This window comes from Zootoca vivipara, chromosome 13, assembly GCF_965207765.1.
Source record: "Zootoca vivipara chromosome 13, rZooViv2.hap1.1, whole genome shotgun sequence".
NCBI classification, from domain to species: domain Eukaryota; kingdom Metazoa; phylum Chordata; class Lepidosauria; order Squamata; family Lacertidae; genus Zootoca; species Zootoca vivipara.
Genome location: NC_142596.1, coordinates 12,789,537 through 12,815,066, shown reverse-complemented (window position 1 = coordinate 12,815,066; position 25,530 = coordinate 12,789,537). Strand labels below are relative to the sequence as shown.

Below are 25,530 nucleotides of genomic sequence, written 5' to 3'. Positions count from 1 at the left end.
CCAAGGCACTGTGTGCATCAATGGGATGCATGTAAGCCCACCCCGTTCCACCCCACCCTGCACCCTTGGGGTGCCCAAAATGGCACGTACACCAGCAGTCACACGCATGCCAATTGTACATGAATGGGGAGTTGCCTGTAGCTGCGCATGCAGAAGCTTTTCTGGAATCTGCTTGCCGGCTTCCATTAGGTATCTGGTTGGCTAATGTTTGAACAGAATGCTGGACTAGAAGAGCCTTTGACCTGATCCAGCATGGCTCTTCTGTCTTCTGTCTTACAGTGCTTTTATCATTAAGCCGGACTTGGACCAGGCAGTCCTTCTAACAGGGAGCACATGTCCCTCCAGATGTTGCACCATCCCTGACAACTGACATGGTCCGACCACACCTGGAATACCATGTCCAATCCTGGGCACCACAATTTAAGAAGGATATTGACAAGCTGCAACATGTGCAGAGGAGGGCAACCAAGATCATCAAGGGTCAGGAAACCAAGCCTTATGAAGCATCTTCAAATACCACAAGGGCTGTCACATGAAAAAGGGAACAAGCTTGTTTTCTCCTGCTCTGGAGGGTAGGATTCAAACCAATGGCTTCAAGTTACAAGAAAGGAGATTCAGACTAAACATTAGGAAGAACTTTCTGACAGTAAGAGCTGTTTGACAGTGGAACGGACTCCCACAAGAGGTGGTGGTCTCTCCTTCTTTGGATGCTTTAGTTGAGATTCCTGTATTGCAGGGGGTTGGACTAAATGACCCCTGGGGTCCCTTCCAGCTCTGCAATTCTATGATTCTATGACTTTGCTGGCTATGGTTGATGGGAGTTGGAGTCCAAAAGCATTCAGAAGGTTGCAGGTTCCCCATCCCTGATATAGAGGATTCATTAAAACAGAGGACTTCCCCCTGTAAAGTAGGCCACTTTAGGGAAATGGGATCCCCCCAAGAATCTAATGTTATGTATCAGGTTTTGGAATCCTTGGAAGATTTGTCTTTCAGCGGTTAGTGAGAGTATGCGCAGCAATAAAACATCACAGAGAGCCTTGTGGCACCTTAAAGACTAACAGATTTATTGTGGCAGAAGCTTTCGTGGCCTAGACCTCACTTCATCAGATGAATGAACTGTTAAGAAATACAGCCTGTGGCACTTCTCTGCAAAGCTGGGGCAAGACATTCTCTCCACTCCGTTCCTTCATTTTTCTGTGAGATTATCCTGCTCGAAATTCCATCTTTCCTTTTATTTCCAAGGTTCAGGCTGTGAACGCCGTTGCTCATTTTGTGGCTAGTATCCACTGGGAGTGGATAGAGCCAACCACAGGCAGAACCAATTAATTCCAGTTTTGTCCCCATCCTGCTCCCTGCTGAGTTCTACAAAGGCACTCATAGTCTATGGAACTTGCTTGCAGAGGAGGCAGTGAAGGCCACCATATAGTGTGGATGTAAAGAGGAACTAGACAAATTCATGACTGCTAGCTCTGAGGCTCTACTCTGCCTCCACGGCCAGAGGCAGCTGTGCTTGTGAATGTCCGTTGCTAGAAACTGCAGGAAGAGTGCTTTTATGCTCAGGTCCTTGCTTGTGTATTTCCCAGAGGCATCTGGTTGGCCACTGTGAGGACAAGATGGGCTATTGCTGAAGTCTGGATAGCTCTGTTGGTTAGAGCATGCTGCTGATAACATCAAGGTTGCAGATTTGATCCCCACATGGGACAGCTGCATGTTCATGCATTGCAGGATATTGGACTAGATCAGGCATAGGCAACCTTGGCTCTCCAGATGTTTTGGAACTACAACTCCCATGATCCCTAGCTAACAGGACCAGTGGTCAGGGATCATGGGAGTTGTAGTTCCAAAACATCTGGAGAGCTGAGGTTGCCTATGCCTGGACTAGATGATCCTTCCAACTCTATTATTCTATTGGCCTGATCCTGCAGCCTATTCTTATGTTCTTCACAGATACAAGCACTATTTTCCCTCAAATTTTGTGTGTGAAAAATTAGCCTGCTTCCCCCTCCTTCAGTATACCTGAAGGAGCATCTCCACCCCCATCGTTCAGCCCAGACACTGAGGTCCAGCTCCGAGGGCCTTCTGGCGGTTCCCTCACTGCGAGAAGCCAAGTTACAGGCAGGGGGCCTTCTCGGTGGTGGTGCCCACCCTGTGGAATGCCCTTCCAACAGATGTCAAGGAAATAAACAACTATCTGACTTTTAGAAGACATCTGAAGGCAGCCCTGTTTAGGGAAGTTTTTATTGTTTTTAATATTCGGTTGGGAGCTGCCCAGAGTGGTTAGGGAGACCCAGTCAGATGAGCATGGTATAAGTAAATAATAATAATAATAATAATAATAATAATAATAATAATAATAATAATAGAAACTTGCTCCCCCTGAATAATTAATGCAGATCTCCATGGTCCACACATTACATTCAACAAGTGTGCAATCTGTGTACACATTCATGCTGTTATTCATGCACAGCATTCAATGAACATACAGTCTTGGGTATCTGTGTACACAATTGCAGAGCTACACATATCACCAAGTGTGCATTCTTTCGCACAAACACATATGTAGAGACAGCTTGCACCTTTGTTTGGTGCAGCATGTGAGCAATGCTTCACTCTCCTTGTTTGCTGATGAGCTCTTTGTCCCAGTCTGATGTTATGCAGGCGCATTTGGGGCTATGCGCTGCTGATCTCAGGGGGATTTTCAGATTACCAGTCAGTGTGCACAGAACTGCAGCCTTAGTGTGTCTTATTTTCCTTTGCCAAATGTTTAGAGGGCTTGTGTTTAGGGTTGATCCACCTCCAAGGCAGAGCTTCAGCTGGTGAGTTTTGTAACTCAAGAAGCTTCCCCAGACCAAGTCTTATTAAAAGACCATCCCAATTAACGAAGCAGCTGTGGGGAGGATTACTGAATCAACCCCAGATTTCGAGTGAGCTTGTCTAGCTATAAACCAGCCATTAGCCTTGCAAGGGTTTTCACCTCCAGTCACACCATAGTCCTCCTAGACTACTTAGGGTGAACACGGTTTAGTTTTATGAAGTTCAGCCAAATTAGTCTGTGACCTTTTCAAGATTAGCACATGTGGTGAATTTTCTTCATCGCCTCTCTCTGCCTCCAGATCTCCAGAAGGAGTGCTTATGGACTGCATTTTACAGAACCGAAGAAATGAGAGGGGGGAAAAATCTAGAGGAAGGGTCTTTATTCACATTATGCAAGACTATCAAAAGAATATCAGAACAGCAAAGGAACACACCAGTGTTATATTATTTTCCCATCCAGTCCTATGCCTAAAATTAAGGGGGTGGAGGAACAAAAATAATAGAATTTTCACCAGATCCGATTCTCCACTTTTTGATAAGGACACCACTTTCCACTTTGTGCCTGTCATGGGAATGAGGGGGGCAGATAGGGGGAAATTGCAGGGTGGAGAGGCTAATAGTCACTTAGTTTGGGGCCTGCTTGCCAGCCTCACTATCAGATAGATGCCCTACCTTCTTTAGAGATAGAGAATGGCTTTTCCTGGAGAACTGGTGAAGTGTGCTAGCTAATAGACCGTGCTATCAAAATGCAAGTGCCAAAGGCACATGGAAACAGAGAGAGCACACAAGTGTTTATACGCCAAGGCTAAAAGGTTCCAAGCAAAGATGGGTGAAATGGAGTGTTTGGTTTCGTAGGACGGCATCGATATAGTGGGCATAACAGAAACCTGGCAGAATGGAGAGAACCAGGGAGATATAGTTATCTCTGTGTAAGGATTTACCAGAGGTGGCATTGATCTGTACAGCAAAGAAAGCCCTGAGCCCAGCAAGTTAGAAATCTCAAAAGGGACAGACTGCTCCACAGAATCACTGTGGGTGGCGGTGGCGATGATAATGATAATTCTATTATTTATATGCCATCCATCTGACTGGGTTTCCCCAGCCACTCTGGGCAGCTCCCAACAGAATATTAAAAACATGATAAAACATCAAACATTAAAAACTTCCCTGAACAGGGCTGCCTTCAGATGTCTTCTAAAAGTTGTACAGTTCTTTATCTCCTTGACATTTGATGGGAGGGCATTCCACAGGGAAGGCGCCACTACCAAGAAGGCCCTCTGCCTGGTTCCCTGTAACTTGGCTTCTCTCCGTGAGGAAATTGCCAGAAGGTCCTCGGAGCTGGACCTCAGTGTTTGGACTGAATGATTGGGGTGGAAATGCTCCTTCAGGTATATAGGGCCCCAAGACTATCTTAGTACTGGGGACATGCTAATGGCCTGTTACGGAGTTGGGGATGATGATTAACACAATCAATCCTCCTGGCAAATTGGGAATATCCAAGTTTAGGATATTCCACCATTCTTCAGCAGTTTCTTTTTCTCTGAGAAATAAAACGTGGCTTGTGTGAATGTAGACCAAGCTTTCCTAATACTGTAGCAAAATGACATAATGAGAGAAACTAAAGACAACAACATGAGGCAACTCTGAGGCAAGAAACAAGAAGAGGCAGTTGGTCCCTCTTAGCTGGGGCTGATTCCACAGCAAAACACACAAGCCCCACCCACCAGATACCAAGCACTCTACTATTCAAATTAGCCCCCCCCCCTGTTTTTATTACATGGCCCCCTTTTCGAAATGCTGAGGGAGATAATACATGTGATCTGCTAAGGACTATACAAATGTATTATTATCATCATCATCATCATCATCATCATCAACCTCCCCATCCTCTGAGATACTGGTGGCATTTTGCCTTTCCAATATACTAATGCCATGTGGCTTCTGCCTTATGCAGATATGATGTTTTAATTAAACAGTTTTGCATATGCTTTTAATAATGGGTTGGCAAACTAAGGCCCATGGGCTGGATCAGGCCCAATTGCCTTCTGGATCCGGCCAGCGGACAGTCTGGGAATCACCGTGTGGATCGCCAGCATGTGTGCTCTTTCTCTCTCCCTCCCTCTCCTTCACATGGCGGAGGTGGCGCCTCCTCCCTCCCTCCCTCCTCCTGGCTTCTCCCCGCCCTGCCTAGAGGAGGAAGGGGGCTGGGCTTTGTTGGTACCAGCAGCAGCAGCAGCAGCGCTCAAGTGGCCACCATTTTAAGCAGCCCCTCTCCGGAGCCCTTTTGTGCGCCACTCACCGTCCCTCCGCCACTGCCAGCCCCTGCCACTCGCAAGACACAGGTAAGCAGCCACCTGGGCTTGTCCGGTGCTGTGGAAAAGGGAGGGGAGAGTCGAGGGAATGGCTTATAGTCCGCCCCCGCAAGGTCTGAGGGACAGTGGACTGGCCCCCTGCTGAAAAAGGTCGCTGATCCCTGCTTTTAATATTAGAGTTGAATACTCCCATTCTTTTTAACCTGCCTCTTTGCCTGCAAGTGGCTTTCTGTGCTGTTAAAGTAGAAAAAGCAAGCAATTATTTTTTATCTTCATTAATAAAGAGAGAAAGAAATCACAGAGTGGTACTTGACTTGTACAATCGTCCAAGCTGCAGTTATTCAAAATGTGATCACAGGCATCACATAACACTGCTTGGAGCTTTTGCTTCACAGTCATTCTCTAACTATGTTTTCCCCCATCAAGCTGTACCTATCAATAGGAGGGAAGTTTACATGCCATCAGATTGATGCCATGGGAATGGGTTAACTAGTTGTGAGAATTAGGGGAGGGAGAAGCTTGTGTCTCTATTATATCTGTCCTTGACTCTCTTTGGGCATCCTGTTTCACACCTAAAGAACCATGGATCTCGAAATTTTTATACTGCAATTTGTTGCAAGGGAGTTAAAAGGGGTGCTTTTTTGGGGTAAATAAAATGCAAAATTATTCCAGCCTCCCTTGAGCTACTTGCGTACTAAGTCTCATATTTTGGAGGGGGAAATCCGAATATTTCTGCTTGCCTCACCTATATAAGGCTGCGTAGACCAGGGGTCAGCAAACTTTTTCAGCAGGGGGCCAGTCCACTGTCCCTCAGACCTTGTGGGGGGCCGGACTATATTTTGAAAAGAAAAGAAAAAAGAATTCCTATGCCCCACAAATAACCCAGAGATGCATTTTTTTAATTAAAAAAATCACACATTCTACTCATGTAAAAACACGCTGATTCCCGGACTGTCTGCGGGCTGGATTGAGAAGGCAATTGGGCCGGATCCTGCCCCCAGGCCTTAGCTTGCCTACCCATGGTGTGGACATGTTTCTTCACTCCCACTGGTTTTGGGAAGCAGTGTAGACACAATGTAAGCCATATCTGTTCTGTCATTTCTCAGGAAAGACTGTGCGTTGATAAGTTTTTCCCCCAAACCAGCATCAGTCCAAATTGAGGAAAAGAAAAACCTAGATGCATTGTGCATTGCCGATCAGTCAATGGTCTGCATTTTCTTCTTATACACCCCACTCCCCTCGATTTTACGGTGAGCCTAGAGTACCATCATGCTACAGATGGGAATATTTTTGTATCAGGCATGATAGTACATATGGTTCCATAGTGATGACGTCCAAGGGTCTTCCCCCTTCATTGGCACTATAAACACAACTGTGAGGAAATATAGTACATAAAGTAACTCAATCCCTCTGGTAAGGCGTGAAGGATGCCAAGGATATTGGTTGTTTGGACTCATTCAATTTACAGTCTTGTGAATAAAGGAGCTCATATTCCAAAATGGGCCATGTGTTTGTCTGTCTTCGGATAGGTAAATTTATCCACTATCAAAGCTTCCCATATGGTTCCTTTGTGGGCCATCTGCTGTCTGGAGGGGGAAGGGGAGGAGGTAGGGAATCTTTGCCACTTTGCGGCAATGATGGTTGGGGCTGCTAACAGGCGGGATTTCAACAAGGACAGCTGCATCCTTTCTGGATGTCCTCGCCCCCCTCCCACCTGCACCAAAACACGCTTCCCCGAGCTCCTTCATTCTTTATGTGAACAAAATCACTCCCCAGCCATTTGGCAGGTGTAAAAAAACACCTGGCAAATTTATCTGACTATTACCAACTTGGAACATTTAAAAAAATTAAAAAAACAAGGTGGACAGGTGGTCACCCAGTGATTGATTCTGAACTGAACCATCAACATTCAGGGGTGCGTGTAAGTGAAACCTGTGCCTTTGTATAAGAGAGCCAATATGATATTCTGGTTAAGAGCATGAGACTAGGACATGGAACACCAGCGTTCAAATCCCCACTCAGCTAGGAAGCTCAGTGGCAGAGGTGCCTACTCCTGGGGGGGGGGGGCTGAGGCAGTTTCAGTCCCCCATATATTTTTTAATGAGGGGGCCAGGCCCCACCAATGTTCAGCCCACCCGATCCTCTGGAGAAGCTAGCACCTCTGCTTACTGGGTGACCTTGGACCTGTCTCTCAGTTAGTTCAAGCCACCTCACAGGGTTGTTGTGTGGACTAACTGAGGAGTGGGAGACCCATGTACATCACCGTGAGCCCCTTTTTACTATGTATTTTGTGATTTTATGTTGTAACCTCCCTGAGACTTGTGGGTATAGGACGGTATACTACTACTACTACTACTACTACTACTACTACTACTACTAATAATTTAGCAAAAAAGTGGGATATAAATGCAACAAGTGAATAAAATAAATAAACTTAGTTACAGGTAGGTAGCCATGTTGGTCTGCTGTCGTTGAAATAAAATGGAAAAATTCCTTCCAGTAGCACTTTAGAGACCAACTAAGTTTGTCATTGGTACGAGCTTTCGTGTGCATGCACACTTCTTCAGATACACGCATGCACACGAAAGCTCATACCAATGACAAACTCAGTTGGTCTCTAAGGTGCTCCTGGAAAGAATTTTTCCCATTTTGTTTTAAAATAAATAAGTAAGCAAAGGTCATTTCGGCATCTGCAGAGATTCTATTGCTATAGAGTTCATTATGTTTTGTTTATTTGATTTACTGTAGAAGATTTACATCCTGCTTTTTGACTAGAAGCAACAACAAAGTGGCTAAGAGCACCTATGAACTGAAAGATACACCAAGAAGCACCTGCTCAAAGAAACCCAAAACAGAACAACCAGCCCCATAAGGTCAGGAGCTGGAGCCATATTTCCTTCCTACAGGGCAGCTGCTATAACTTAGGAGCATAGGAATATAGGAAGCTGTCAAATCAGAGAATTGGTCCATCTAGCTCAGTCTGATCTACACTGACTGGCAGTGACAGAGGTGCTGAGGATTGAACCTGAGACCTTCTGAAATCCTTGGGAGTGGGGGCAGGATATATCCTGTGGTGCTGTTGGTTAGAGCGTGGTGCTGATAACGCCAAGGTTGCAGGTTCGATCCCCATCTGGGACAGCTGCATATTCCTGCATCGCAAGGAGTTGGAATTAATGATCCTCAGTCTCCTTTCCAACTCTATGATTCTATTATTCTATGATCATCAACAGCAACATTTATTTTATGCTGTGTTTGGGATTGGAAATGCTTCAGTTGTTCAGCATTTTAATTTTGTGCAAATGACTTTAAGACATATTGTAAAAAGTGATGAACACACACAGAGAGAGAGAGAGAGAGAGAAGAGAGAGATGAGAGAGAGAGAGAGAGAGAGAGAGAGAGAGAGAGAGAGAGAGAGAGAGAGAGAGAGAGACCTCTGTGAATGTCCACCTTGTCTAGTGTCCATTCCGGCAAACGTCTGCGGCAAACCCGGAAGTACCAGAACGGGTTACTTCTAGGTTTGCCGCTCACACATGCGCAGAAGCGCAAACTGCTCTGCATGCGTGTGCAGATGTGGCACTTTGCCCTGTGTCCTTTTCGGCTAGTGGCCGGGCTCCATAATGGATCCTGGCTGCAAAATGAGGTGTGACTGTACACACACACACACACACACACACAGAGGGATATATATATATATATATATATATATATATATATATATATATATATATATATATCCCTCTGTGTGTGTGTGTGTGTGTGTGTGTGTACAGTCACACCTCATTTTGCAGCCAGGATCCATTATGGAGCCCGGCCACTAGCCGAAAAGGACACAGGGCAAAGTGCCACATCTGCACACGCATATATATGCATGGTTCCCACATCTGCACACACATATATATGCATGGTTCCCACCACCACACACAAGAAGGTGGTACCAGCAGGTTGGGGAGAAAACTCTGAGCCTGCCAGTCTCTTCTCTTTGAAGATAGGGGGGGGGCTCTAAAACCATCCAGTGATGACTGAAAATACTCAGTGCTTACAGAATGTTGAGCATCTCCAGGTAGGACTTGGAGAGACCCTGTCTCAAAAGCTTGAGAAGTGCTACCAGCCAGTGTAGACAATATCAAACTAGATGAAGCAATGGCTCTGACTCCGTATAAGGAAGCTTCCTATTTGGGAAGGGGGTGTAGCTCAATGTTAAAGCACGTCAGGGGCTGGACTGAGGAGGAATATTTGGGACCCCCCCCCCCCTGTCCTGAATCTTCCCGAGAAGAGGAGGACAGTATAGATTTGCAACAGTGATTTGCAACAGTAGTTCAGAGGCTGCAAAGGGGAGAAGCTGGGAAATATTGGGAGAGGAGCAGCAGGAAGAAGAAGCACCAGGGGAGAGACAGCTGGCAGACTCAGTGTCTTTGGAAAGCATTCCTGACCCCACCCACTCAGGACCCGGCGTGCATTGAGAGTAGGAGAACAGAAAGCTCAGAGGCAGAAAGCTCAGATCAGCCAGCGCAGGGATGGTGTAGAATAGCGGGGGGGGGGGGACTTTACTCAGAGCGATGCCATTATCTAAGACAGACTGCATTCCTACATCTCTCACTGTGAATATTGAATAAAGCATTTGGTAAGAACTCTTCTCATTGACCTGCTTCTTGGCTGCTACCATGAAAGGGATAGGCTTCCCTGAAGACTCACAAAGCATTTGCTTTGTATGCAGAGCTTCCCAGTTTCAACCAACATCACCTCCAGGCAGGACTGGGACAGACCCCCATCTGCAATCCTGGAAAGCTGCTGCCAGTTCATGTAGACAGTACTGAACTAGGTGGACCAAGGGTCCTACATAGTGTAAGTCGGCTTCTTATGATTCTAGGGCACTACACACTTTGTCTGCCATTACATGTAGCACAGTATCACCGTACTGACCAGCTCTGCTATATTTTCCGTGGCAGCCATGCAAACAGAAGTAGAGGCAGAAACCTGACAAGGTGGCACCATAATCCTGCCTTAACAGCTGAGACAGGCATGGATTAGACTCAGCCGGGGGAGCTAGAGTAGAGTGATGCTGAGGCTGAAGGAAAGAAACAAACAAAAACAAAAAACAATTTAGTAGCAATATTTCCCCCCTGTAAAGTCTCGAAATGATTGGAGCCATTTTTATAGGGGATTTGCTGCAATAAATTTCGCTACCAATGAGGTCAATAAGAGAGCAGAGTGACTCCAGGGCTTTTATCTACTGTGCACGGGTTATATTGCCGAAGGAACTCAAAAAAAGTAGAGAGAGAGAGAGAGCTGGAACGAGGCCTTGCATTTTCAAGCCTCCGCTGCTGTACTATTCCTTATTTATAGCTATATCAACACAGAGGAGGGAATGCCGAAAGATACCTATGGTGCTGCACTTCATAAAGGCATAGCAAAGTAACAAAAGATGAAAGGACAGCTTCCCCCAATTATTTGAGGAAGTGCCATAGCTTTCATGGCAGAACACCCATTCTTTAATAGAGCATTTTTTTCTTGGGCTCCCAGAAAGGGTAATGTTTCCTTTGGGTTCGGGGCCCTGAGCTGGAGGATACTTGTTGCAAAACGCACACCGGTGCACAAAGACGTATGCTGCAATGTCATGTCTTCATGATGACAAGGGTTCCGAGGGTGCCCCCTATTGGTTGCTCCCCCAAAGTGAGGCCTTTGTGAAACTTGAGCATTTACAGTATCTTACAACATGCATCATGAGCTTTCAAATTCGACATTAACAGACAAAGCAGTCTACCTGTGTGGACGCTCATGTACCCTCAACAGGTCTTCTTTTCATTCCTTGTCCCACAAAGAACACACGCATCAACACAAATGGCACCCATCACGTGCCCCGCTATAGCTTTTAACGTCCCTTCTAGTTTCAAAAAGCAGATTGGGTGCGAGGTCTCTTGCTCTTGATGGGGTTATGCTTCCTCTGAAGGAGCAGGTTCGTAGCTTGGGGGTACTCCTGGATCCTTTGCTGTTGCTCAAGACCCAGGTGGACTCAGTTCCCCAGAGTGCCTTGCACCAGCTTCAGCTGGTGGCCCAGCTACACCCCTATCTGGACAGGGATAGCATGACTACTGTTGTCTATGCTCTGGTAACCTCAAGGTTAGTTTACTGCAATGCATTATATGTAGGGTTGCCTCAGAAAACGGTTTGGAAACATCAGCTAGTGCAGAATTCAGCGGCCAGGTTGCTCGCGCGAGCAAAGCGGTTTGAGCACAACAATCCTGGTCAAACTGCATTGGCTACCAATTAGTTTCCGGGCCCAAATCAAAGTGCTGGTTTTGACTTAAATGGCGCAGGACCGCCAAACCTCAAGGACCGCCTCTTTCCGTATGAACCTACCCTGGACCCTGAGATCATCTTCTGAGGCCTTCCTTCGTGTGCCTCCTCATTGAGAGGTCCAGAGGGTGGCAACACGAGAACGGACCTTCTCTGCAGCGACTCCCTGGCTGTGGAATGCTATCCCCAGGGAAGTTCACCTGCTGGCTTCATTATACACCTTTAGGCACCAGGCAAAAACGTTCCTTTTAAACCAGGCCTTTGGTTGATTTGACTGACCCCTACGCCCTTTTAAAGTGTGGGTGTGTGGGTGCGTTATTGGGTTGTTATTTTTATTTTGATTATGTATTTTGTGGTTTTATAGTCTGATTTTATTTTGTGAACCGCCCTGAGACCTGTGGGCACGGGGCAGTATATAAATAACACTAACACTAACAATGCATGCTGTCCCCTCTTTTGGGTGGTCTGGAACCCCAGCAAGGTTAATGTGTGGGATTCTGCCTATCTGATGTTGACCAAAGGGTAACGGCGGCGGTAGCTGAGTTTTTGGTAGCAGTCCTCCAAGGAGCAGGTTAACAAGGAAAACCACTGATTCTCTATATGTAGCCAACTGCTGCCTTTTTATATATATTTCAAGGCTTTTATATGTTATTTTCTCTTTTATGCTTTTATTTGCAAAATGCCTAATAAAGGTTTGATAAGTATAAGCACTAACAATGAAGGAAGTTGACAGGCAATGCTTTTTAACTCCCTGGACTGGTTGTAAGTTAGAAGATTGGCACGGCAGGTAGGGATTGGCTGAGGTTGGTAGGGTACTGTCACATTTGCTATAACAGACCAGCCTCCACTGACCTGTGGGCAGCATTTGGAGGGGGCAACCTGGGGGATAGGGCAGCATTAGCAGAATTAGTGTCTGGGGTTCCACTCTCCTTCATAGAACGATTAATGCTGCCTTCTTTGAATTCCCAAACAGGGCTAGTGAGTTGATGCAAAAGGAGTTGCACTCCTTTCCAGCTTGGTATATATACAATAGTGCTTGTATGAAGTGTGCTATGATGTACACAGTAGGCCTAGACAGCCCCCTCCCCCCCCCAATGCCATTATGGCACACTCTATTTACAATGAACATAGCTAAAAATATAACAGGAAATCGATGAGTAGCAGATAGAGACGGGTTGGGGGAAAGAGGGGGATGGGAATGCCTGTCAACTGGGCCAGCTTTGTCATTGCCTTGGGTAAACATGGAAGATTGCAGGACAGCAGATTAGACCGGACTGAAAGCAAGAGGAAGGCTTCTCCTTCAAATGAAATGAAATTGGAATGTTTTCTGAAGGATGCAAAGAAATGAAAGATTTCTGGCAAGACAGATCCATCATCCGTGGGATATGGCCATGGATTGCATTTGACAAGTTGTGTGGCCGACAGGTGAATTAATTCTTTACATGTCTGCTCTCAGGACCTGGTTCCCAACAACTGTGTACTCAGAGTAGACCCATAGAAATTAAAAGACCTGAGTTAGTTGTGTCCATTAATTGGAACAGATCTCCTCTGAGCAGGAGTAACACTGGATACAACCCACAGAGTAGGGACAATGCTTCTGTGACTTAATTTATAACTCCCCGTGGACTGTGTAATTTGAATTCTGAGATCTCACTTCCCTGACCCAAGACTGCCTAGATTCTCTGTGTTGTCAGAGAAGATCAACCAATGGCAACTAGAGAGGAGGGCTAGTCAGAGAGACAGAATGAGAAGACAAAAAAAAAGAGCACATCATTGTGGAGGCGGGGGGGAATGTGATTTCTCTTCAAAACTTCCATTATCCTCTCACTTTAAACTATTTTGGGAAACTGAAAAATCTCAAAGAATACCCTCCCTCTACAACAAAACCCCTTACAAAGCAATCTGGATTTAGCAACAAAGCTTTGATGACTACAGTCCATTGAGTTAGTTATCCTGGTTAATTGGATTGATGGTGACAACTGTAATTACCAGAGATGAGACCGCTTCTCTTGTAATTACTTGTCAATCTTCGGAGTGAGTTTGACTTTAAGGATATGTACAGTAGATTCTCCCAATTACAAGCAGGTTAAGGAGAGCATGATATATTGGAACTAATCATGTTTGTTATTGTGTAGAAGAAGTAAAGAAATGGCGGCGGCAGCCAAGAGAATGTCTAATCAGAAGCAACTTTCCAGATTCAAAGGCATTAATCCACAAAGCTTTACCGCTACGTGGCTTAGCAAGATAAACACACTACTGAAGAATTGAAAGGATTTCTTTTTAACCTAAAGAATCACAAATTACTCAAGAGCATTGCAATGCCAGCAGTCACATTTTTTGTTATTACATTGTTTAAAGAAGAAATGAAGAAATTTCCAAAATACACATTAAAGGTGGGAATAGTTTGAAATACTGTAATGAGCTTTTAGGTGTAGGCATAGGTCCCAACATTTAAATATTTGCTACTAGTACAAAACCTCTCAGGGCCGTCTCTAGGCCTGGGCTGGGTGGCGTGAGGCGCCCAGGCGCTCAGCCACCGAGGCGCCGAAGGGGCGCCGAACGGCTGGTTCCGGCTGAGCGCGGCAGCCAGGAGCTCCATGCGAGGCGCCTAAAGCGACGGCAGTAACAGTGAGTTGCAGAACCAGCGAGACTGCTGCCACTCTAGGCAGGAGTATCGCTGATTCTGCAAGAAGAGGAGATGACCCTGACGAAGAGGCTCCAGCAGCTCCCCGCAGTATCGAAGGTTGAGTGAGTTGACTTCTCCTCAGGCAGCGGGTCATCTAGTCCAACCCCCTGCAATGCAGGAATCTTTTGCTCTGCATGGGGCTCGAACCCGCGACCCCGAGATTAAGAGCCTCATGCTCCGCCGACGGAGCTCTGTCAATAGCACAGCGGGGACCTCCTGTTGCGCTCCATTGAGGCGGCGGACGGGAGGGAAGGGTGGGGGGGCGCCCGAGGGATCCCTGCACCACGGCGCCAGATAGGCTTAAGACGGCCAGATAGGCTTAAGACGGCCTTACAAATAACTGGGATTCAGAATTTGCTTAATGCTCACAAGTCACTTGTTATTTTAACTGAAGGGACACAGGAGGGCAATAAGGGAACTCGGATTATGCTCATCTGTACCTGGAATGTGTTTATACCAGAATTGCTTCAACCTTTACAGACTGTGGTCCAAATCCACAGGTGTGAGGGATAAATCAGCGCCATCAACATTATAACCCTGGTCTAGGGCTGGGCGATAGAAGCTTTTCAACATTGCAGTATATCACCAGCCAAACATCAAGGTCTGGCGATTTACCACAATGTTGAAAAAAACAAGCTGCGTTGGCCTCAGCCTGCGAGGCGGCGGGTGAAATTGCTGCAGCTCTCAACATGGGACCTGTGGCAATTTCACCCCAGCACCTAGCGGGCTGGGACAAGGCAGCTTGCTTGTGCGGCTCAGCTGTGGGGCGGGAGGGCTCCTGATCCCCAGCTGAGATCCCTGGTGCTCCCCGTGCTTGCGTGGGAGCCAACGCTGGGCTGGGGAATCCTTTAACCCAGGGGTCGGCAACCTAAGGCTCATGGGCCACAAGCGGCCCACGGGGGTCGTTTAACGAGCCTGCCCCAAACCGAGCCGCCTGCTCGGCGAGTCCCCGCGTGCTGCGCTAAACCGGCGCAGTGCAGGGACATGCTTCCGCAGCACCGGCAATCGCGTCTGCCACAGACGCAGGTGCCGGAAATGCAGTATCAGGCCCACAGAGGGATCTCCGCTGGAGTGAACCGGCCCAGGTGAGGTAAACCTTGCCGACCCCTGCTTTAACCGCTCGGCTGATGGGAGCGGCCACCACACACTCCTCAGCCGAGCAGTTTAAAGAAGCAGAGGGAGGAAAAGCGGTACTAGTGCCTCACCAATGCAGCCTTTTTCTCCCTCTGCACAGCATGAGGGCAGAGTGGGATAGCAGTTTTACTCAGCGACATATCACTAGTGAAACTGCCACCACTCCTGAGTCCCTCTGCTAGCAATGCTCGCTGGAAGAATTTCACTAGCAGAGGGACTCAGGAGCGGGGGCAGTTTCACCAGCGATATATCGCTGAGTAGGGTGGATGTGATTTAAATTGATTTAAATCACGATTCAAATCACTAGACAGTAAGACTTGATTTAAATCACTAGTCGGTAAGACTTAATTTAAATCTTTTTTTTACAGAAAGACTCATTCTTGCTGGTATAATCTTAATATTTACAACCAGATGAAGGTTTCATTTTTGGAACAATACATTTCCAGAGTAGTTTTTACAGTTATATTGAAAATTACTGATTTGGTTATATTATTAGAAATACATAGACAGATGATTATGAAATTATTGTGAGGTTTAATAAGTTAAATGTTAATATTTGGACAGCTTTTCTCCCCCCCCCTCTGAAAACTTAGACTGAGTTTTAGCACACATGAAAAACTTAAAACAAATCCTTATTTCCTAATAAATAGCTTTTGGACTATAATGTAACTTAAACTATCCTTAGAATATTTTTTCCTCAAAAACATTTTATTTTAAAAATCCAATTTATTTTAAAAATCTGATTTTTTAAAAAAATGAATTTAAATCAAAGAAATCCGATTAAAAATCATGGATTTTTATCCACCCTGTCGTTGAGTGAATTCGACATCTCGGTCTGCTCCTCATACCGATCCTGGGTGATATGTTGATATATCACCCAGGCCTACCCTGGTCACCTGCTTCACATGCTCTGATAAATAAATAAATTGCCAACTGATGTGGAAATGACAAGACTGAGAAAACAATAAGTTGAGAGGAAGCAAAATTGAAAGATTCATTCATACCTAGCTGCAAGTAGTATTTTATGGGATATGTTAATTATAACTGCTGATATACTAGTAGTTGGTACACAAATATGAATAGGCTTGTGATTTTATTTCCAGCATATATATATTTTTAAAAAATACTAAGAGTGGTATATTTAAATATATTACAATTTATTTAATATTCACAATATAAATTATCCCCTTCATTTCATCACATGAAAGATATATGCCCAACTCATATTTGAGTGATGACCACTACCTGGTATTGGGCATGCAAAATTAGTTTTGAAATGTATTGGAGGCCCACGGCTGAACAATTCACTTCAGCCTTCAGCACAAATTTTGAAAGAGTCTTAAAAAGGAATAGGATATTTTTCATGCTTTTTTTTTTAAAGCACTATGCCTAAACTCTTTCCAGAGCAGGCACATCACCCTGACGTCACCTGAGATTTTAATAACACAAGTGGTGCCCATTATATATGACCTCTTAAGTTGAGTAACAATGGAGCAAAGTGTTCCTTCTTTTATGCTCTAATCTCCGAAAATGAGATCCAGACATTTCCAGCAATCCTTTGATTGATACTATTTGAAAGCTGAACAACTTGGTTAATTAGCAGTCCTGTAGGGGCACTCTCTGAAGTGCACTGAAAACTATAATTAAAATATTACATTACAGCAGTATGAGAAGGCAATCTACTTTTCTCTTTTTCTTCTCTTTCTCTCTCTTCTTCTTCTTCTTCTTTAAAAAAATTCTAAGCCTAAAAAACGTTCTTTCCCAAAGGTGCTCTGCTATTCTCATAGACCTCTGCAAAGGCTCCATCCATGTGATCTAGCTTCAGAGGTTAGGCGCTCGTCCTTTTGTTATAAAAAAGAAAGAAAGATAAAACACCTCTCTTGTTAAGGATCTAAGCTCCAGCCGGTCACTTCCTGCTTGATCTCTGGATCTTTTAAATCCCGAGCACAACCAAGGACTTGTGACTGTTCCAGTTTAAAGAACTGATGCCATCGACAAAATATATTTAACTTAAGGGCACTTAGATATTTTTTTTGGGGGGGGGATGGATCAACAAGAACAATCCATGACTGACTACATTTTGACCTTTTCCACTGTGTATATATGTTTCTTTTCTGATAACAGAGCACCAGTGATAATTATAATATTTTTTAAATAGATACCGGTATCTCTTTATTGTAATAAAATCTCTATGTGGTTTTAATTTGTTTCCTGCCCTTCCTCCCAAAGGAGGCAATAATCACTACCGAAAACATTTTTAAAAGCTGGTCTACGAAAGGCTGTAGCTGACGAATCAGGCTAAGTTGGGCATAAGCTCTCCTAGTCACAGAGCACAGTACTGGGGAAACCCAGCCAGATGGGCGGGTATAAATCATCATCATCATCATCATCATCATCATCATCATCTGGTTACAGGTAGGTAGCCGTGTTGGTCTGGGTCGAAGTAAAATAAAAAAATTCCTTCAGTAGCACCTTAAAGACCAACTAAGTTTTTATTTTGGTATGAGCTTTCGTGTGCATGCACACACTTATCTGAAGAAGGAATCATCATCATCATCACTCCCAGCCTATGAACCAGTTCTATCAGAGGGAATGCAACCCTTCCCGGAAAAGATTGTACACAATCCACAGTACTTCTATCTTATCAGCATTCAGACTGGGTTCCATAGCCCCTATCCGATCCATCACTGCTTCCACACCTGTCCAACACCTTAACAGTCTTTCTTGATTCCGATGGAATGGGCGTCACCACCAGGCAGCATTAATGGTGCATTGCTAACATTGACACTTCCTGGGAGTGTTCACATAACCAAGCACTACAGAGATCATTCGTGGGAGTTCTTTGCACACCAGGGGAAAGCGGAGGCCACCATTGGTTCACACGGAGGTAGACTTGCAACTCTTCCTCTGTTAAAATTTGCACCCTGCCTTTCTACCAATGGCGAGCAAGGCAGCTGTTGTCAATAACGTGAGTACAATAAAGTATAAGAAAATGCAGTAAGACAGCAATATAATATTAAATAAATAACACAAAAATGAGTCTCGTAAAACGTTAATAAAAGCAACTCGTGGTCTTTTGCATTTGATTTTTGATTAAAAAAACCACTGCCAATATATTTACAAGTCAGTTTATTGATCTTTATTTTGCCCTTCTAAATAAGGATGTCACCTACAATGGAAGGTCATTAGAGATGGGGTTAGCTGGGCCTCCCTGGGCAAGGAGTTTCAGAGTCCAAGAGCAGTCACCAAGAAGGCTGCATTCAGACAGATTGGGGGTGGGGAACTGTATTACTGGACATTCTACAGGTGTGTCCTCTATTACTATATAGCGCACACACTCCCTCAGAGGTGGGGGACCTGTGGCCCGCCAGATGTTGCTGGGTGCCATTCAGTATGGATGGGGAATGCCAGCAGCAGTGCCTGAAAAAGCTGCTGCTAGTCAGAATAGATGATACTGGGCTGCAAAAGGATGCCTGACTTTGTACAGGCACTCAGACCAGGCAGCTTTGTATGCACCTTGTCAGACGGAGTTTCTCTTCATTTAACATCTCTGGCCAATGTAGAAGAAGAAGTGCCACTTGTATGCCATACTGATCGCAGAGCATTAGCACATCGCCACAGTGGAAACCTTTTCATTAGGCTGACTTTGAGAAACACACATGCATGCATGCTTAAAATGCTGGAAACAGTGGCTCATCCATCATTAAAGGTGGACAGTACTTACCTTCTTCAGATGTTAAATGTTGAAACTAGAGTGGAAAAAGAGGGGGGGAGAGAGATGAAGCAATTTATACAATCTCATTCATGTGCAGCTATGATTTGTTCTACACAGTTGCAGTTGCACCTACAACTAGAACTGAACTGATATAAACATAATCTGGTTTATACAGTTTGCTTTATACAAATCAATGGGATTTCAGTTTTTGTTGGGATAACTTCCCCATTTAAATGCAACTGGAATGTTAATTAAAACGCAGAAAGGGTGGTTAGGGATGCAATGCTAAGATGAGCATGGATGCACGAGTGTGCAGATACCCACAGCGAAAAAATTCATCTGCTCTGCCTCTCCCCTGTTCTTCTGGCTGCCATGCAGTATGTTGAACCCTGCCTCATGGCTTGTTTTGCAGACAAACCATATGCCCTAGCCCAGATTTGTTCTTGGATTGTGGTTTGTGGTTTGTCTGGGGGAGATGCTCCAATATATTGGTTCACATCAATGTCTTAAGTCTTGACTGATGCAAGCGAGTTCAGCAAAGGATGGTCCATTTGGGCTGATGGGGGTACTGATCTCAACCAGCCCTCACCTGCCTGCATTCTTACTTATTACAGTTCCAGGGGGGTACCCCTGGCTGCCAGCTTCACCCTCCTTAGTATCAGTACTTGTAGCACTCAGGTGGGAGGAGGATGGGGATGAAATTAGAATTAGTTGATTCTGCCTGTCATTTGTTCTAGCTCCACCTACTGTTGGCCTCCCATGCCTTCTGTACCCCCATATCTTCATGTGCACCAGCCACCAGTGAGAAGGGTCCAGCATGTTGGTGTGCACATGCTTCTGACATTAATTTAAGAGCCTCAAGGACAGAGTCCCCAAAACATTTGAGGACTGCTCTCAAGAATCCACAGGTGAAATGCAATGGCATTTCAACTGTTGACATCTCTCTCTCAAAAGTGGTCACAGAATCATAGAGTTGGAAGGGACCCTGAGAATCATTAAGTCCAGCTCCCTGCGATGCAGGAATATGCAGCTGTCCCATATGGGAATCGAACCTGCAACCTTGGCTTTTTAAGCACCATGCTCTAACCAACTGAGCTATCAAGGCTGACAAGTCACATCAGCTTCAGAGGTAATGACGGTCACCGTGAAAACAGCAGCACTTCTTGCTGGAGCCAATCTCGGATGAAGTAACTTGTGCTTTGGGTAAGTTTTGCTCCGTAACTTTTATGCAAAGACAAATCTCCAAGACCAGCTGTTGGGAAAGCCCTTCCCTTGCAGATCTTATTCATCCCTGAATTTCAACGCATTTTGCAACAAAGCCTGCAGATGTATCAACTCCTTTGGCGCAATCAAGACCCAGATATAGAAATACATATCCTTTTTATACTTTGTGACTAGATATAGAATCCTTTCATTTTAAATAGTTCAGGGATAATGAAGTATTTCAACCTTTAAAAAAAAAACTGCTGCAAAAATATACAAGCTGTTAAGTTTAGTTTAAAGCCCAGGGTTCTCTTTAGATTTAGTTTCCCTCTCCAAACCCTTAAAAGAAACAAATAATATTTCAACATGTAACAATGCTGACTAAATGTGATGATATCAATTAGCACACTTTTGTTTAGAGCATAATGTATCCAAGTACATGAATAATCCACGAAGATTAACATCTTGCACAGAACAAGTTTTAGGTGCCTGCTCACTCATACTTTCCCAAGGGAGAGCTCCAGAGATGTATTAAACTGATTCACTGATTCTTTTTGTTGTGTTTTATACTTGTTTTATGAAAGAAACTTTATTGTTGATTTTATGCTGTGCACTGCTATGATATCCCACCCCCCCAAAGTTGGTGCTATAGGTTTTGATTGTGTGTAAATTAATGATCACTGCAGATGGTGACAGCAGCCACGAAATTAAAAAGACGCCTGCTTCTTGGGAGAAAAGCAATGACAAACCTAGACAGCATCTTAAAAAGCAGAGACATCACCTTGCCTACAAAGGTCCGTATAGTTAAAGCTATGGTTTTCCCAGTAGTGATGTATGGAAGTGAGAGCTGGACCATCAAGAAGGCTGATCGCCGAAGAATTGATGCTTTTGAATTATGGTGCTGGAGGAGACTCTTGAGAGTCCCATGGACTGCAAGAAGATCAAACCTATCCATTCTTAAGGAAATCAGCCCTGAGTGCTCCCTGGAAGGACAGATCATGAAGCTGAGGCTCCAATACTTTGGCCACCTCATGAGAAGAGAAGACTCCCTGGAAAAGACCCTGATGTTGGGAAAGATTGAGGGCACTAGGAGAAGGGGACGACAGAGGACGAGATGGTTGGACAGTGTTCTCGAAGCTACCAACATGAGTTTGACCAAACTGCGGGAGGCGGTGCAAGACAGGAGTGCCTGGCGTGCTATGGTCCATGGGGTCACGAAGAGTCGGACACGACTAAACGACTAAACAACAACAACAAATTAATGAATGAATACGAAGAGGTTGTAGTCCTCTTCGGACATTCTCACCTTAAGATGGAAGACACGTAGAGTGGCACTGTGGAGACATGCCTAGGCATTGCAACTGTGTGATGAAACAAAACTTCTGCAGCAGGGAGATTTGTGTATCCACAGAAGCTCTTCACTTGACTGAGAATCCTGGAAGATCAGGGTTCTCAGTCGCATGCAGAGTCATCATGGATACAAAAGCTCCCTGAGATACAGAAGTTTGTTTGTGTGAGTGGTTCAGATAATTCATGTGACCTCAGGAATGGGATTAAATGTCCATCCCAGTGGTCCTAAGACAATTCATCTGAATGCACTTAAAATCTTCATAGGGATGGGGAAGAGATTTGAATGAGAAGCTGCGAACCAGAACATGCCCACCCTTCAAAATTCACCTTTCTCCAAATGTTGAAATCATCATTACATATAGCAAACAAGCCCCTATCTGTGATAGTTGTTCGAAACATTTCCCCACCTATTTTTAACTCCTGTGCTTATATATCTTGAATTTCTGATAAGATGTCACATATTTTGGACAGTAACCCCCTTTTAAGATGTAGTGTTTCAAATTCAGTAAGTGGTCTGAGCAGATTCCGATTAGCCTAAATAGCTACCAGACAGCCCTGAAGTTGTAGAAAGAAAAGGAAAAGAAATGCATAACCCCTGTTGAATCAACTCATCAAACAAAGCAAAAGTATTGTCTGTAAATTAATCTTCAATTCTTCCTAATTTTCCATTCTTTCTCTTATGATAAACCCTTGCTTGTCAAAATATATTAGTTGCAAGTAATGACATTCTATGAGATATTTCTAGAACCAATTTCCCCCTGAGTTTGTTCTAAATTTTATTTATTGCATCTCTGATTGATCATGTTCTAGACCAGGGATGGCAAACCTGGGGCCCTCCAGATGTGGTTGGATGGCAGGTCCCATAAGACCCAGCCAGTTTGGCCAGTGATAACGGGAGCTGTAGTCCAACAAGATCTGGTGGTTCAAGAGTTCACCATTTCTGATCTAGACTCTTGGACTTGCTCCTAGATCCATTCATTTAGCAGTAATGATTGAATTAAACACTTTAGAGGGTTCTTTTACAGGGAAACAGTATACAGTATTTGCTAGACAGAATAAATAAGTACCGCCCCCCACCCCTGCTCATTTACAGAATGAATTTTAATACCATCAATCCATTGTAGCATGGGCATTCCATAGTGGCAAATGTAACATTCGTAAGCTTCTTTGCATAATATTTTGTGTTTTATATAATCCTATTTAGATCTAGTTAAAATTAAAACATTTCTTTGTTAACTGGATTGATCTTCCCTGCAAAAATTATTAAGAAGTATGCCAGAGGTGGTCTAAATGCTTTCTTTTTATTGTGCTTTAAAAGATGCGAGTAACAAGACAGTTTTGCAGCCTCAAGAATTTATCTGAAACTTTGGTAATTGTTTTCTGTAAAAGTAGGACTAAAAACAGAGTCCATCTGTGGCAATATAATACATAGCTAATGTTCCATGGAAGATAACCCTGTTTGATATCCTGGAAAGCTGCTGCCAGTCAGTTCAGACAATACTGCTTTCTATGTTCCTGCGCAGCTCAGAGCATCTCCCACAGATTTTAATGGAACTTCCCATTGGATTGAACCCTTTTTGAATACAGGAATCTCAAGGCATGATGAGTAACTAGGGATGCCCTTTGATAATGCTCCAGCGATTGTTGAAATCTGGAAAAAGAAATATATTTTCCTTTTTATTTAAAACTAAGCTTTAAAATGTATCTTCTCTCAAATTTTCAGGGACGGGATTTTGAAATTAACCTTCCCTTCACACTATGAATGAGGAACATTCCCTCTGGCATGATATACAATGAGACTGAAATATCTTTAAAGTTTTGCTTTTTATGCACCGGAGAAGGAATGTGCTAGCCAATTCCTTTGATACTTTTAGTCAGAACATTTCAAAAGTTACTTTAGAAACAATCAAAACAAAAGAAATCCCAAATCTTTGGTTTACAGAATTACTAGATTGCATTTCTTCCTTCCTCTCTTTTTGGCCTGTGTGGAACAAAAGATTTGATGTAATTGGAAACAAGCCTGAACAGCAATGAGGCTATCCAGACTGCTTAGTTTAGCTCTTGGGTAGGTTAGTTAGAAGGACACGGCAACCTTCGTGTGTTCTGGAAGGTTTGTAATCCATATTTTATTCATTGCATGGATGAGTTTGGGGAGATTAATGCTCATCACACCAACTTGTCACTAAATTGTCTAGACAAAATTTATGCTACCTTGCTGCTGTTCCATTCAATCACAAAAACAAACATGGCAAATGACACATCATAGGGAGGCAGTCAATAAAAATGTATATGTGAAAAATCTAGGCACTGTATAATGAATGGAATACACAGTGGGGCACTCCCATATAGCGGTAGGCTAAGGCTAATTCAATTCATCACAAGGAAGGGAAACGTAAGGACTCACACAAGGCCCGCCAACATCACCAAAAACCGTGTAAAATGGTTAAGGCCAGACCAAGGCTGTGAGTAGCCATCCTTGAATGGAGACCTGGAGGCCATGGGCGGTATCCAGCTACACAGTTGTGCTATCACAATGACCCAAACCTTTTCTCTCTCTACATGTCCCCTCTAAATCTGAGGGAGTTGGGAAGAAACCCCACAGCAGAATTGAGGAGGGGTGAGAAGGAAAGTTACATGGCACAGCTAAGAGTTACTGTACTACCCTAACTTTTTATTGCCCCATATTCTTAAACTAGGGCCCAGTGGCTGTGGTGGAGGAGGAACTGAAATGCTGCAGTCAAACTTGTCTGAGGAAGTCTACACGCCTGGTATTTTTTGCAAGCAGAGACTTTCCTGTATTGGCATAGGCAGGAGTAGATGACTTGAGTCACTTCCAACTCTGTGATTCTATATGGTATGTCAATGCTCCATTCTTTTTTTTTGTGTGTGTGTCTGGACAGAGTTCTGACACCTGAGTGTACAACCCAAAGACCACAATCTGATTCAAATCTCAAGAGTCCCCCCCCAAAAAAAGTTGTCAGAAATCCTGGAGTCAGTCATTGTAGACAATAATGAGCTTGGAATAAGTTGTGTGCAGGTTTTTTGTTTGTTTGTTTGTTTTAAACCCCATCTCCTTATACATTAAGGATACGAGAATAAAGGCTATCTACAACAATGTGCTTAGCTAGAATATTTGGTGGCACAAAGCCCAGGCACCCTACTCCCCCCCTACAGCAAATCTGCACTTGTGCCTTCAAAAAAGGGCATGTTTAGAAGAATTAATGCGGTAACAGGTTCATTTTCAGGAAGCCAGAGATGTTATTTAGATAATTACCACCCAATTAAATCTAAGGGCACAGATGTCTTCCATTAACAGAGAGAGGGAAACACACAGTTATTAAACATTAAAATTAATAGCTGAAACTACCAAAAGACCTAAGAGAAGGGAAGTTATCAAGAGTAAATTAAGAGTCTTTCCAGATACTTAGCGCTATCCTTGCACTATTCATTGACAGCAGTAGAAGACCTTGTGCTCACATTATTTAGGATATTTATTTCCTGGTTTGTAGAACCAAGAGCTAATTTCTCTAACCTGGTGCCGCCCAGACTTTTTGGAATCTAATCCCCGTCAACCCAGCTGACGTTGACAATGGTCATGGGTCATGGAAACTGAAGTCCTAAACATCTCAAGGGTTGACCCAGTTGGAGAACGCAGCTCAATATGTTATCAGTGCTGCTTACAAAGAATGTTCAAAATACATACAGATAAGCACATCCTTTTGTTTGTAAGCTACCGTTCTATAGTTAAGCCCATGCTCAAGGCGGCGTACAACATGGAAAAAAAACTACCGTACGTACTTGCAAACATAACAAAAGTAGTCATAGACAATAAATAAGACATCAGAAAGCACACAACCAAATGGAAACCATTTCCACATACAGTAAATCATAATAAGATTTCAAACAAAGATACAAAAAAATTAATATCAAGAATAGCAACAGCTGCCCTGTCCAAATCTAGCACAAGGAAGATAAATCATTTGGTGCCATAGTTTGTCAAGATTATTCAGGCAACAGTTTTG

General features: G+C 44.0%; 1 protein-coding gene across 4 annotated transcripts in view; it reads right to left on the bottom strand.

Moving 5' to 3' along the window:
* The window catches only part of SEMA6D (semaphorin 6D), a 401,170-nt gene that overhangs the window by 142,670 nt on the left and 232,970 nt on the right, over nt 1–25,530 (bottom strand). For all 4 annotated transcript variants that reach the window (XM_088657281.1, XM_088657280.1, XM_088657282.1 and 1 more), the window contains one exon: nt 18,965–18,989. The gene's annotated coding sequence lies outside the window, so the exon portion shown is untranslated. The remainder of the gene's footprint in view (nt 1–18,964; nt 18,990–25,530) is intronic.